Below are 16,066 nucleotides of genomic sequence, written 5' to 3' on the forward strand. Positions count from 1 at the left end.
TCCTACACATGCTAGTTCAAAATAAGGTTTTATGATCTCCAAGCCATTTTTCTAGATACACATTAGATTTGAAGAAATTGATGCCAATTTAAGGAAAATTAACACAATTCAATTCAATGAGAGTCACATTGAGTGAAAACCATTGACACAACCCAAAGAAGTCATAATACAAAACTTTAAAATAGGAAATGTACCCTTGTTTCAATTCACATCAACTAAGTTACGCATACCTAAAGTTTTAAAACACGTAAAGGATTCATCCACATCAGTTGTAAAGCATACAATGCCACATATGATATACATTTAATAACAAGAGACACATTGCGTCACAGTTCCTACCATTTGTAGAATGTATGTATTGCTAGGAAAAGAGGGTGGTGTGAAATAATAGTTGGGTAGATTGCAGGACGGTGATCAAATTTTTGGATGAAATAAATCAACAAATTATCTAGTGAAGTTAACTAATTCAATAAACAAGAGGCATTGGATACAATAGAAAAGTGCAGATCTAAAAAAAGAGCTTTTAACAATGCATGAGACAAGTAACAATATCTATTACATGTACAGATTCAACATAAGTAAAATTTATGCATGTATGTCTTGTAGCCATAAAATTTACAGTAATCATTTCTATTAGAACTTGAGGCAATGATGATTTGTAAAACCATAGTGTATTTCATTTGTTGCATAGGGAAACATTGTACATGAAATGATTATAAGTGCGAAAAGATTGTAAGTACATAATGTTGAGTCCTTTTCACTAGCGAAAACAATATGTTTAATAGAAAAAATTATTAACATGTCCTATCTCTTGAGTACTAATTGAATGCATACACATAGAAGGCTTTTTTGGCATGTAATGTGTAATTGTGTTGTTCTTTTCTTTATATCTGCTACCTCCAAAATTGTTAACATTGTTAGTGCATATCTAAAAACATTTGACAATAGATGATTAAGTATTTAATTTATTTGAACATGAAAGGAAAGTACCTTTTCTATGAAGTCTTGGAGCATGGATATCACTAGTGATTTGTAATATATGACAAAAGATCCAACACATTTTTTTCTATGGAATCAATCAACTTATTATATAAAATCTACAACATATACATTCACCAAAATGTATTGTTATTTTTTTATATAGGATAAGCCTCATATCTGGATTAATTCATCTAGTTCTGTTCTAAAATTGAAATTCAAAACTTGATAGCTCTTAAATATGGTTGATTGTATTTCAGAGTATTCAATATTTTGCATATTTTTTGAATATCATGAATACAATAATTGCAAGTTAATAATAGATTAGATTTAATAAGATGACTTCAAAATCTGTCAGAAGAATGGCAATAATTGGTGTGAGACATTTCATAAAAATCAACATGCATGCATGTCTAGATGGTTCCACAATTTGGAAATATATCAATCAAGACAATTGAAATCCTTCATTTTATGATTTGATGGATGCTCATATACTTTTGTCACTCCCATTTATGCACAAGCGGAGAGAATGAAGGTGGAGCTCGAGAAAAATGGCTTTGTAACTTGGCATTTGTATTTGCCTAATTTTTTAAGGTTTCCAACGAGCAAATTTTATGCATTACCTGCAAGCACAGTTGCTTGTTAGATCACGTCTTTGAAGTATCGATCAAATAATCATATATTTTTTCATTGATCCCATAAATTTGTGGATGCAATTTGTAGATTATTAACAAATGCACATGATTTAAGATTTTGGGATTTTTTTAACAAGTGGCAAGGGAAATGAAGACTTGGTCGATATTTTAAAGGGTCTTTCAAAATATTTCTTTGTGCTCATTCAATTTGTTTTGCACGTTATGGCCAAATGTGATTTGTGATGTTGAGTTGAAACAAAATTCCAGAGGCCCAGGATAAATTGCTAATATCTTTGCAGGATATAATCTAATTTGTAAAAGAACAATTCTCATAATCATTATATTCGAGAAGTTCATGCAAAGGGGATTTTGAAAAAAAAAATTGGTGTCGCAAGTGCAACAAAGATCTCTAGCTGCTGAAAATGAAAATTTTCAACTACCAAAAGATAGATTCAACTTGACTTATTTATCGTATTTCATACTGGGTGCAAGGTTTTTGCTCCGATGGAATGCCTGCATATCAGGCATAGATTATCTCAGGTATAATTGCCTCGACAAGCAAGTAGAACGGATATTTTTAGTGGGCAATACAGTGTCGTGCCTGTAGTTTCTGATAATTTTGGTTGCACTTGTTCATGGGTTTCTCAAAACCTTGCAACAATTCTTGTAATTATCAAAACTATGGCAAGAAAAAAATATGAAACACTAGCACAACATAAAAATGAAACAAACCAAAATCTATTTGCATGAAACTGTTTGTGCATTCTACTTGCAAAAATCAAAATGGGAACAACCAAGAAAGGGCTTTATGCATTTGAAGGCATACCCAAGATAATTGCTCAAAAAAGTCGCCTGCACACTCAAAGCACATGAAAATCAAACAAAAAAAAAGGCAACAAATTAAGGGTTGAAGAAAGTGAAACTAATAGGCAAGAAATCAAGAATGTGAGTGCTAGCCAATCCCTTTCCTTGTGTTGTCCGAGTGTAGAGAAATAACTGAATACAAATGCAAAGAATTAACTAAACACAAATACAGAGTACATAAAAGCTAGAGATAAATGCTCATTGGGTAGGTGAAAGATGGAGATAAAGGTGAGCATTTATGAGTGTTTAATTATTTCTGAACAACTAAACACAAATGCAGAAATCTAAGTGGGATAGATATGCACTGGTATGTCGGTGCCAATTTATTGAAACAATTTTCACCCAATTTCGATTTGGAAAAACTAATTATCTCCTTGCCTAAATTGAGCGCAGCCAATGAAATGTGAAATAAACACTATTTTAAAAATTTGGAAAATGACTATTGAAAATAAACATTAAAATAAGTTTAAGAAATGAAAAAATACTTTGATCTCATTGGTCAAGTTAATAAGACTAATAGTACATGGATGCATTAGTATTCCTGCCTATAATAGGAACTAATAAGAACAATGAGGTATATTCTCTGAACTTAGTCGCTCAAGGTTCTAGTTTTTGTACAGTAATAGTAGTCAATATCTCCAACTTCAAGGGTTTCATGTGATCTTTGAGTTTTCTTCTATATGACTCTGTGTCTGAGCTTTCCTTCAGTTGTTTCTACTTCAAACTGCTTTACTGCAGGAGTTTTTAGGCTAGCTTATTATGGCCCCGGCCAGTGATGACCCAGTTGTTGATACTGGTGTTCACAATGCTACTTCAAAAAGCCATGGCGCCTCCATTGAACAAACATCCTCACAAATTTATCTCAAAGGTTTTTCACAAGGTAATCCTAATATTATCCTTCCTTTGCAAGATTTTGATGTTGCCTGTGATTGGTTAGAAAAGCATACTTTAATAGGGTATTTTGTGGGTAGGACTCCTCTTGAAGCTATGCTATGAGAATAGGTTAACAAGAGCTAAACTCCTCATGGAGTCTGCCTTGACGCTATACTAAACATCACCAAAGGTTTTTTCTTATTTCACTTCACCAACCCGTCATAGGCAAACATGATTTTTAGCAATGGTCCTTGGTCTGCGTGTTCCTCCCTACTTGTTTTTCAAAGGTGGTCAAGAGACTTCACTATCTCTGACGACAAAAAATCTTAAGGTTCCTGTGTGGGTCGAGTTCCCAAGTTTACCCTTGCCATGTTGGCCTTTTATTGAATCCACTGCCAATACTCTTGGCAAAGTTATCACAAAGGAACATGAGCAAATTTTTAATGCTCGCTCTCAGAAACACGTCTGTATTGAGGTTGATCTTTCCAAGGATCTTAAGGATTCTTTGGAAATACAGATTGGGGCTCAAACCTTCTCTCAGAGGGTGCTTCATTTGAACCTACCTAACACTTGCTATAGATGCCAGTCTGCAGAACACAAGATTAGGGATTGCCCTTTGGCCGTGCTTAGGGTTAAACCCCTGCCTAAAGAGGTTCTTGTCAAGCCAGCAAAAGGGAAAAAGGAAGAATGGACTACTATTGGGTGCAAGGGCAAGGCTCCCTTGGCTCCTAAATAGTCATATGCGGTAGTCATTTTAGTTCCTCTTATTTCAACAAGAGCACAAACCCCAACCATTTTAGGGGCGCAAGCAGTTTTTTCGAAATCAAACCCTGGTGTTTCACAGGGGAGTAAGGCAGCCACTAGGGCTAATGCCTCGATTGTGATTCATACCCCTCTTGTTGAATCTTCCATAGGGACTCAGAATGTGCGATGTTCTTGCAGTCCTCCCAGACATGCTAAGAAACCAAAGGAGAAACGACGAGCCATCAATCCAAAAGATTTTCCTTTTGGCTTTAACCCAGGTTCTTCTTTCTTGCAGGATAGTTACTCCTCTCTTGAGGACGAGGAAGATATGGAAGAATTTTCATGATTTTTTTTATCATGGAATGTGCGAGGTCTCATAGACCTCTCCAGAAAGTACTATGTTAGGGACACCCGTCATAGAATTGGAAATTTAGATTTTCTCTGTATGCAAGAAGTTAAGATCTCTGGTTTCATGCTTTCTTCTGCATGTCGCGTCATTTGGCTGGATGGCATTATGTTTTCCTCTCAACACAATGCTGGCAAAGGTGGTGTAGTTACTCTCTTGTCACCTTGTCTTCATTCTACTATTATTTCGCATGGTTTTGACCCCATGTACAGAATAATTTGGCTTTTGCTTTCCATTAACAATCATTCTTTTGGAGTCATTGATATGTATGCTCCTAATGATGTTGTGGAAAGATCTCAATTGTGGGGCTGGTTGGCTGACAACTTGCCTCTAGTTACTTGGGTCATGCATGGTGACTTCAATATGACTGAGTTGGCCTCTAACAAAGATGGCATTTTGCCTTTTCACTAGATAGTTGGGGAAAGGGAAGCCTGATACTACATGCGTGATAAATTGGGCCTTTTTTTATCTCAATACTAGCCATTGCCAATATAGTGGGGTTTGGCACACTTGGCCCAACTTTTGAGCAAGCTCTGACCACATTTTAAAGCATCTTGATCGTGCCATGATTACTGCACAATCGTTTTTCTCCTTTTTTGAGGATCGAGATTTACCTATCATTCCCTTGTCAGATGTGACATTATTTGACCACTATCCCATTTATTTTGTCATTTCATGGCAAATAGTTGTCTAGAAAGTTGTTAAGTCGCAATTCTTTCTCAACATGTCTGTGTTGATGCACGCTTCCACTATTGCTCATATCCTATGTGTCTAGAATTTGGAGCCACGTCTGCATTCCCAGACAGGGTGGATTCAATGGTGGAATGATGCCATTACTAGAACTGCTCATTTTCTGCACATCTATAAAAGGCAGTTGGCAATTTTCAAAAGGCGGCCTTATGAATCCACTACTTCTGTACTCAAAAAAGCTTCTGAGGCTCTCACCCTTAATCCTTTTGATGTTGATTTGCAAATTCAACTTGCCAAACTTTGCCATGACAAACAAGTTGCAGATAATTATGTCGCTCAAGGAGCCCAAATCAAAGCTCACCTCCATTGGTTGGAGGTTGGCGATAAAGCTTCAAAGAAGTTCTTCTAGGCTCTTTGAGCCTGTCATACCAATTTTAGGATTAAAAAAATCAAACAAGGCACTTCTGTTCTCTCTAGCCTCCCTAACATCTTGCAAGCATTTGTTCATCACTATGAGAATGTTTTTGCTTCGTAGGGAAATTTGGTTGCTTAGGAGGAAGCTCTCAGAAAGTGTATTTTTGTTACTCCAAACCACGTAGCAGTCAAGCAATGTGCTTTTTGTGAGAAACTTCTTACCCTCCGAGACCTTAAAGAAGCGATTTTCTCCATGATAGATGATAAGTCCCCTGGGTGTGATGGGTTTCCTTGAGAATTTTACAAACACCTCTGGGAGCATGTTGGTCTTGATCTACACAAAGTTTATCTTGAAGCCTATCATTATAAAAGTCTTAGAGTTATTATCAACAAAGAAAACATTAAATTGATACCTAAAGCTAGAGATTCTGAGGATATTTGCAATTGGCAGCCCATTACCCTTCTAAATGTGCCATATAAGATTATTGCTAAGGCAATTTCTCTCAAAATTTGCCATCTCCTACTTTTAATTATACAACTTGAGCAAACTGGCTTTATCAAGTCTAGATATATTCTTGACAATATTATTGATGTTTGGGAAGGAATGGAGTGGGCTTGCAAGTCCAAGTAGCCGATTATTTTTTTGAAAATAGATTTTGCAAAAGCCTATGACTGAATTGAATGGCCTTTCATTTTGGCTATGCTCTGGGCTCTTAGTTTTGGTCCCAACTTTTTACAGTCCGTGGAGATGCTCTTTGGAGATGCTAATGCTTGTATTACCATCAATAACTCTCAATCTGATGCCTTTGGGCTTTTTCATTCCATCAGGCAAGGTTGTCCTTTGGCTTCGGTGCTTTATGTTCTTGTTGCTAAAAGGTTTGGCTATTTGCTAGCCCACTCCATGTCTTCAGGTTTGGTTCGTGGCATTTCTTTGCCAGAATCCACTTCCTAGCTGGTAAATGATCATTTTGTTGATTATTCCTTTCTCACTCTTTTGGAGGATGAAGAAAACATCAATAGTGCCTTAAATTGCCTCAATACTTTTTGTCAAGCCTTCGGCTCTGCTATTCAATGGCATAAAACGCTCTGTTATCGCCAATCTTTTTTGCCAGTGCCACCTTGGCTTAAATAGTTTGAATGGAAATGGGTCGGTCATGGGGAGATCTTCTGCTTTCTAGGCATTCCTTTTGCTTTTCAAGCATTGCCAGTGGATCTGTAGAATGCAGTGCTTGCCAAGATTGCTAAGATGGATTATTGGCTTACGAAACTGCTTTCTCTTGCAGGCAAATTCTAGATTTGCTCGAAAGTTTTTGCAGCAATGCATGTCTATTATTCTTCTTGCCGGGCTCCTTCCAAAGCCTCCTACCAGAAATTAGAGCAATTGTTCTGTGATTTTCTCTAGGCCTCTAGTTTCAATCATCATGGCTTTCACAGAGTTGCTTAGGATTTTTGTTGTCTCCCAAAAGAGTCTGGAGGCCGTGGCCTTCTCTCCACATAAAAACAAGGCCTTGCTCTATGTGTCAAATGGATTATTCACACCATCACTAGGGATGAAGACTGGAAGATTTTGGTTTAGCATTGCATTTCTTTCGGATTTCTCATTAACAGGCCTGCATGGAAGGGGATTGGCTTTCACACCCTTCTCATTATGCGAGAACCTATGCTCATATAGGGCTCTTTTATTATCAAGAGCATATGGAAAGTTTGGGAAGCTGTTAAGCCTTGGCTTCGTTGGTCTGGTGATGAGTTTCGTGATGAGCTCTCTTTGAACCAGCAGAACATTTGGTGGTCTCCCCTGTTTGCCATCTAGAGTATTCCCCTTGCCAAGACTCAAGGTGCTAGTGCTCTGCATTTTTTCAAATGAGGCATCAAGACTCTTAAAGATCTTTTCTCTAGGGTTTCCATGAGTTTCAGATCTTGGGAAGATATGCAATACTATCTTGCCCATCCAGATCGACAGACTTTTGACTTATTGCTTTTAGTAGTTCCAAGACACTTAATTCATAAAGTGGGTATTCAATTTGTTAGACCTTGGTGGACTAATTCGAAGTGGTATCCTGCCACTCCTTTCACCAGTTACAAAGTAAGTCTGGGTTATAGATGGCTTTCTCCCCATCTGCCGATGGTGGATAGACTCAATCAAAGATGGCATTTGCAATCTTTTCTTTCTCAATGGAGAAAGCGCTTTGACACTTTTTAGAGTGTTATTACAGAACCAAGATTGCCCATTTTGCTTAGTGCCTGGCTTTTCAAGGTCTTCCCCTTGGGCCTTGGCTCAAGCATATTGGGGTTCTAAATCCTAGATGTCCATTTTGTGGCCAACTAGAGTCCTTCCTGCATATTTTCTAGTTTTGTAGACATGCTCAAAATTATTGGTGCTGGATTCTTGATTTTTTAAAGTTGTTTTGGCTTGAACCCTTTTCTTGGCACATGGTTATTTTGGGTGATTCCCCCAGGATCCCTCAAAAATTTATCCAGATTTGGCATACCTTCTAGATGGAGATTTTGTTCACTCAGTGGAAAGATAGAAATATTGTTCTTTTCACTCACAATTTTTTTGATATTAATATTGTTATGTACACTAAGGTGTGCATTTGTAATAATGCAATGATGCAGATTCAAGTGCAAGCAAACAAGGTGGCCCACCTTCAAGAGCTTCTTAATCACTAGGGCAATGCCCCTTGTACTATTGCCAGGATACCTCCAGATGCCTTGGTTGATATCTCGACACCTAGAGGCTGCTGCTAGAGGCGCAACTCTTCAGGCCGCCACTCGCACATTCCGCATTCACAAGCTTCCCGCCACTGCTCTCCCAACAGTGGTGATGATGGATGGAGGTGTCGCTCGGTTTCCCCGCTCCGTGGTGGCTCTAGCTAGTCCCTAGCTCCTCCTCCTAGTGCTCAACGAGTAGTTTCTGGGAAATGGCTTTTTCACTTGGAGCTGTCTATTTCACCTCCACGGCTAGATATGAAGGATGCTAACCAGGTCATTAACACTATTGATGCTGTTGCTGATAGCTAGACTATTCCCAACCCACCTCCCAATCCCAAAGAGGATTGGGGATTTCATGATCTTGATGAACCACCTCCCTCAACAGGCACTGCTTTAGACGCTTGAGAGTTGCTTTATATGTTTTTTTGATGAATAGTTGATGTTTCCAACCTTAGCCGTGTGAACTATCGTGGGGTGATCTTGTATCTCCCAACCTTTTTTTTGTAAATTGTATTATTAATATATTATTTATTAATAGAAAAGAACTATTCATAAAAAACATCCCAACTTCCAAAATAAGATTTTATGATTTGCATATGATTTTTCTTTCAGATGCAAAGCTTATTCAAAAGGTTCTTTTGAATCGATGCAAAGTCATAGTCCATGTTCACATGTAATTGTATATTTAGTTTAAAATTTCAGCATTTCATTATCTATTTACAGTTCCGCGTGTCAAGTCTGTCTAGTGTTTTCGCATGAATTGTTCCAATTTGCTGTGTAGTGTAGCAATGTTTGGTTTAAATTTAGAGTTTCAATACTTGGTTTCAAACCTGTATCGTATCACATACATAGCATAGTGGGACTTCACTAGCCAAATATGATAAAAATCGTTATGGATTTCAGGGTGCCCATTGAGTTGAGTGCGGAACATTACAGTTATATACTGTACAACCACTGATACAAAAGAAAAGAGAAGTATTTCATGGCACGAGGGATTCCAATACTCATGCGTGAGGAGTGGTGGTGGTTCGAAGGGAGACCCCTGTCGACTCTGTTCATAGCGTCAATTTGTACAATCAAGGAGGAGGAAATGACTCCCAAGAGTGGAGAAAGGTTTCTTTACAGATAAATTCAATTATTACCAAAGTAATATGCTCTAATTAAAACAATGTTCTCAAATAATGTGGAAAAATGCCTTATACAGAATTACAATAATGTTATAATTCAGATTTCCATTACACAGTGAAATGACGTGACAGAAAGAGGAACCTGGAATTTTTGTGGTCAAGTCTCTTTGGTTCTGCCTTTCCCAGGTTTTTCTTCACTCTCAGCTGCCAATACCCCATCCCCCTTAGCAGTTTAATGGAAAAACCATGCCCCCGCGAACTTGTCTCTCGCCTCTAAGCTGAAATTTGTACCCATGGAATTCATTTCATTTTCAGGATGCCATTTTCAATACGTATCTCTTCCACGATCTTCAAGCTATGGAGATATTTGATAAGAACTGTTGCACCATGAGAAAAGTTGAGCTGTGAATTTGGTATTCATCCTTTTTCAATTATTGAGTACCCACCCCTCTTTTTTTGGGTTCACACCGATTGTTATTAAGTATGTGACTCCCCTAAATCATAATGATATGTGTTTATTATTATTTTTATTCATAACTGACCTAATTACCTTCTTTTTCCTCATTTGATCGGGTGATCTTAACTAATTATTTTGTTAATTAAAGAAATAAAGGCATTAGTTTAATTTGTTAATCCATGTAATACTAATTTTTCCATTTTGTTCGGAAGTTGGAAAGTTGGCTATATAATACTCTTAATTAGGTAATGCCCTTAACAAGGTGATGAAATGCTCCTAACACGATAAATCTTATTACTATAGTAGTGAGACTTGTGGGTGCTAATTCCCACCATTGTTTTTCCCTCTAACCAAGGGTTTTCATGAGAAACATATTAGTGTTCTTGTGTTGTATGTTATGGATGGTTCATTTACTTTTCTTATATATTATAGTTAAGATGATTGAAAATACTTGTAAATCTGGTTATACTAGTTCACCCCCTCTCTTAGTGCCTTATAACACTAACACTTGGTATCAAAGCCAAGTTCCCTTAAATAAGCCTAATATATCTGGGAAGATCCTTAAGGAAGATATGGAGAGATCAATGGAATATGTAAGACATCTTGAGAAGTAACATATAGCAGAAGTTGAGGAATTATATAAGAAATTAAACAAACAACTCAAGATCTCGAGAGCCAAGTGGAAATAACTTGTTGAACAAATGACATAGTATGGTAATATTGAATTTGAGGGATCAGAAGCCTTGGAAGCCACATCATTAGAGAATGAGCAACCAAATCAATTGAAGAAGAATTTCAAGAAATATTTGGAAGCTTTGTCCATAAAATGGGTCAAGATATGGAAGCAAGGAAGGTTGTGCAAAAATCCATAAATATCATCGAAGAAGCCCTAAAAGCTAATGTGGATGATCTTTCCAAGTCTAAACAAGAGGTTGGTTCATTGAATGAATGAACATCTACTTGAAACCAATGAATAGAAGCAAGAACTCTAGATGGAGATTGATATTCTAATTTATTTTTGAAAAAAAGTCTCAATAAGGAAAATTAAAATTGAAAGGTTATTGAAGGCTACAAATAATAAATTCAATAAGAGTTCTATAAATATTGATAATTAGATTAGAAATCAAAGGATATATGGAGAGACCTATGGCTTAGGATATATTAGTTATGAAGTTGGTAAGTTTTCTAGAACCAAAAAGACTGAACAAGATTATAAGTTTGCACCAAAGGTACCTAAAAGGACTCCTTGTAAGAAATATTACACACCTATGTGTTTCAATTTTTATAAAGTAGGATACACTACTAATATATGAAAAATTAGCCCTGATAATCCCACATGTTATACTTGTCATGAGATGGGACATACTACAAGTGTTTACAAAAATACATCTAATGCTTTTGATGGATATTGTTACAATTTCAATTAGTACGTTCATAGAGATAATGAGTGAAGGACAAGAGTGAACAATCAAAGATCATTTGTGAATCAAAAAATTCTTTAGAAAAATAAGAACTGATCGAATGTTACATGCTCACATTACCACAATTGTGGTCATATGACTATTAACTATAGATTAAGGACTAACAGAGGTAAATTTGGACCTTCGAGAGCAATTGGAATGGAATATTTTCATTGTCACAAGATTGGAAACATTGCGAGATTTTGTACGTCAAGAAACAATGAAGAAAACTAATTAATTAACCAATCAAATGATCAAAAGGGTAAGCAAATTACAAAAGTGGAAGAGACCAAAAGCTAGATGAATCATGTGTATGTGAAAAAGAGTAATGTTAAACCATTAGAAAATATGTATCTTTACTAGCGGTAGATAATTCTTCAACTAACTAAGCTTGCTTTGGCCTAGAGACAAAATAATGGTACATCAATTTCTAGACCCCCAAAATCATGCGTGCTAATATATATTTGCATATTCATATGCATAATGATGTATTGAAGGTTTTTGTGAAGTTTTGTTGAATTCTATGTAGTTGTATTGTAACATAGTAAAATTTGTGAAGGTGAGTGGTGTATGGTTATGATCAACTAGTGAAGTATTTAATGCATGTTTATGAATGTAGATTAAAAGTTTAATTAAGTCACATTTTGCACTTCGTGCATTCAAAGAGTGGTGACAGAGAAACAAAAGTGATTGTTTGAGTGACTAACAACAATCGATCATTTGGAACAAATGCCACAAATCTCCATCGCAAGACTTAACTTGCCACCCTGATCATTTGAATAGGAAAGCCATTATAGGACTACACCAATCTTTAGATAACCTTATTTGTAAATATTGGATAACTATACAAAGGTAAACATAGGTTCTCCAAGATTCCTAATCCATGCCATAAGGATTGCATAAAAGAACATGCCAAATGGGTCTAAATTGCAAACTAAAACAACAAGAAAACTATCTAAATGAGTGGTTAATAAACAAACTAAAAAAATATTTTTTTTTGGGTAATGCAAGATTTCCAACGACCCAAGGATTCTCCTACATCAATTTAGTAAACAAAATATCTCCAGACTAAAATATTTTTTATAAAAGAAGAAGAAGTTCCAAATTGATATCTTAACATTTTCTAAATAGATGTATTTAAAATACCTAAAATAATTAAACCCATTTACATGGATTTGAATTTAAGTCATCCATCATGTAACATGTTTCCTTAACCTCCTCATTCTTCCACATGTGTGAACATAAAGGCTTAGTCCACTCCTTTCTCACAAACATACACAAACATTCTAGTTTGACACCTCAACTTGCTTTGCACTCTCACATGTATAAGCATGCCAAGTCATCCTACTTTCTTGTACATGAGTGCACACAATAACTCAAAGCTATTATAATATTCCACCTCATCTATAAAACTACATTTATGTCTACCTCAAATGATCATGAATGTGATATTATCTATCTTACACATGTTTGACATTTCACCTCACGTGTTGCTTTCTCTTTTCTCATTTAATTCTATGTCTTAGATCAAACTCCATATGTTGATATTTGATTTTCCTTTCCTCTAAGACACTTATTACAATATTATTAGAAAGAGTGATCGTTTATGCATGGTATGTTGTCGTTGATGAAAACTTTTTCCTAATTACTCTTGACTATTTCGTAGTTCATATACTTTACTGGAGGATTTCATACTTGAGTTATTAGTATAGTAGAAGCATAATTCAAAATAGTTATTAAGATTAGTTTGGATTGAGTATACTCAAAATATTTAGAGGAAGAAATTATAGAAAAAAATATAGCCATATAATTATGTTTAATCAAATCATCGCAGAGCTTGAAGTGATTACATGCAGGAGATATTCGCTAATACCAAGTTGATAGTTTTGTGAAGAACATGACAATTCAATAATGATTTATCGTTGTGATAGATTGAATGAGTTTTGGAAAAATATATATATATCTTGGTTGTGTCGACATAAGAATTGTTCACTCTTAGCTAGCAAACATTATTTTGTTGTTTTGGTTGAGGATTTTGTATGTTTCATTTTGGGAGTTGACATGACTTATATTTTTGAGTTAGGAGATCATATATGTAATCAAGTTTTGGCTATGAAGAATATGGATATTTTTGTGAAAGGAAACTATTATATGCAAACACAAAATATATGTTTAGAGATTTTACTGATCTAGAGATATTGTCAAAGCTTCGCTGGAACTATTCAAGCATAATTGATGCTACCAATCAGTATACAAGTCCAATTTTTTTGTGTGTAGTTTGATAAGTGAACCTGATTGAGGGTTAGATATATTTTTTATATGAGAAGTAATATCAAGGTGAGTTTCTAAATGCAAGAGAATTCCCAATCATTTTCTACTTATACCTTTAACATGACACCTATTATTACAATAGTGAGATTATTGTGGGTAGTATCCCCACCAGGTTTTTCCTGTAACCGAGTTTCATAAAAAATAAGTTATGATCTTATGAGTCCTTTGATTGTCTATGTGTTGTGCTTCACTATAATTTTTCATATACTTATATGGTATTTGTGCAATCAATTTCAAGTTAATAACATAGTGTGCCATCTTAAATTGGATGCACTCCAATTTAATGAAGGTTTAAAACTTAGTTAATGCAAGATCATCAATCTCCTTGCACCTCTAATTCTTTCTTCCCTTTTATGTCCTTTCTCCTAGGCAGAATTGGGGCAAAACCTAATAGACCCTCTTTAAAAGCTCCTATTTTTCATAGTATTAAGCTCGAGGTAGGATCTATTCCCCTAGGTCCTCTTGTTCCTTCATCTATCCACTTGGAATCTGCTCCTTGCATTGTAACGATCATATCTTGGACTCCACACCTAATTCTAGAGATCTGAGACCTAATTTGGGAACCTAAAAGGATCCATGAGGTTTTGGGACCTAGTTGTTGGGGGCCTTGTGTGCCCCTAACCAATTAGGTGTGCATTGCACCCCTAATTAGGACCTATTTTGGGTCTCCTCTTCAAATCCCATATCTGGGTACATTTGGGTTGTTAATTTCTAAGCAGATCAACCTTTGGGGGTTAGTTAATTCCAAGCTCTATATAAACCCTTCCATTTCCTCATTTTCACATCGTCAAGGCATTCACAATCAATCCAAGGGACTCTATCCTTAAGTTTATGCATACAAGCTTTCAAGGATTCAAGTGTTCAAGCAATTCTTCAAGCATTCAAGGTGTTCAAGTTGTTTCTCCATTGAAGATCAAGGATTTATGCATTCAATCCATTGAAGGAGTTTACGCTAGACCCTCTATTGTATTTTTAAAATTCAAGATCTCCTTTCATACATTCAAGATCCTTTATACATCTTCTACATACATCCTTCCTATATCTACATTCATCTATAAGGCAGATTTCAAGCACACACATTCATGAAGGTTTTGATTTCACTTTGATGTCCTTCTAGGGTTTTGAAGTTGAGTCAAAGCTATTGTATCTACGTACGTTATTTTATTCTAAAGTCATGAGCATATTCATAGATTTACGTTGCTTCATGTTAGATCTATCACTACTACTTTCTAGCATTCTATTTCTATTTCAATTCAAGGAACTGGGGTTTGACCAAGGGAACCCCCCCAACAACAACAAACAAACAACCTCTTTATTTTGTAAGTTTTAGATCTCACATTGGTGAACAGGTTATGGATTTGGATACCCTTTTTGGCCTTCAATGAAACTGCAAAATCAGAATCGATGTTGCAAACAATCAATCAAAGTCGCAGTGCACCCCTGATCATCCAGTTTGCCCTCAATAGATCTTCAAAAGATTTTTGGGTTTTGCTTGCCTCACAGGTTTCAACCTAGATATCAAGTTATGTCATCTCCTTACACCATTTGATAGCATATTTTAAGGTTTGTATTCTACAAGGTACATCATCTTCTCTTTTCCATTTCCATTACAATATTACTTTATTTTTGCTTTTACTTAAATCCTCTTAAGGTGGGGGTGAGAGGGAAATAAATCCGAGTTTTTCATCCTTTTGTCCATTAGGTTTGTAAAGATACTTCCTCTTGTATCAATCTAATATAATCAAAAGGGGTGGATCTTGGTCTCCCCCTTCATTTCATCTGCAGTTGTTCTATTTCTGATTTCCAACCCCACACATAGCTATAATATTGATTCATTGCCCCTACCCCCCTTCCATCGCCTGCCCCCCTCTTAGTATTCTTCAATCCTAACAAATACAATGACTTCAATCCATGCATTTAAAAAATTAATAGTTCATTCAATCTTTCATCTTGACCATCCATTTCCCTTTTTAAAATCCATTTAGTGGCTTTCCACCCCATTTGATGATTAGTTTTTGTGCTAAGTTTATGTTGTTATTTTCTTGATAAATCTACTTACTTACACCTTTAAATGGTTTGCTTGAGTAGCAATGTGCAAAAGGCATCCACATATATCTATTGAAGCTTATCCATAACTACCAATGAAAGTAATAATGACATTTCCAATAGTAATACTAGAACTTACATAAAATGTATTATAAAAAAAATATTTCTTCAAATAAAAATAAAATAGAATAAAACAAACCTCTAGCCTCATAAGGTAAAATCACTCATATAGAAACTATTCACTTGATCTAACACCCCTCAGGCATTTTTAGTGAATAAATCTATACATTATTTTCAAATAATGTTTTAATTATCAAAAGCTAACTAAA

General features: G+C 35.7%; 1 long non-coding RNA gene across 1 annotated transcript; it reads right to left on the bottom strand.

The window, feature by feature from the left end:
- Positions 1 to 1,284: 1,284 nt before the first annotated feature.
- Positions 1,285 to 9,886, bottom strand: LOC149571108 (uncharacterized). Its single transcript, XR_016358420.1, has 2 exons — positions 9,586 to 9,886; positions 1,285 to 1,601 (listed from the first exon to the last, which is right to left on the bottom strand). It is a non-coding gene; the product is annotated as an uncharacterized LOC149571108 (long non-coding RNA).
- Positions 9,887 to 16,066: the final 6,180 nt, after the last annotated feature.

Source organism: Cupressus sempervirens, chromosome 2 (genome assembly GCF_028749045.1).
Source record: "Cupressus sempervirens isolate cs-2001-9-10 chromosome 2, ASM2874904v1, whole genome shotgun sequence".
NCBI classification, from domain to species: domain Eukaryota; kingdom Viridiplantae; phylum Streptophyta; class Pinopsida; order Cupressales; family Cupressaceae; genus Cupressus; species Cupressus sempervirens.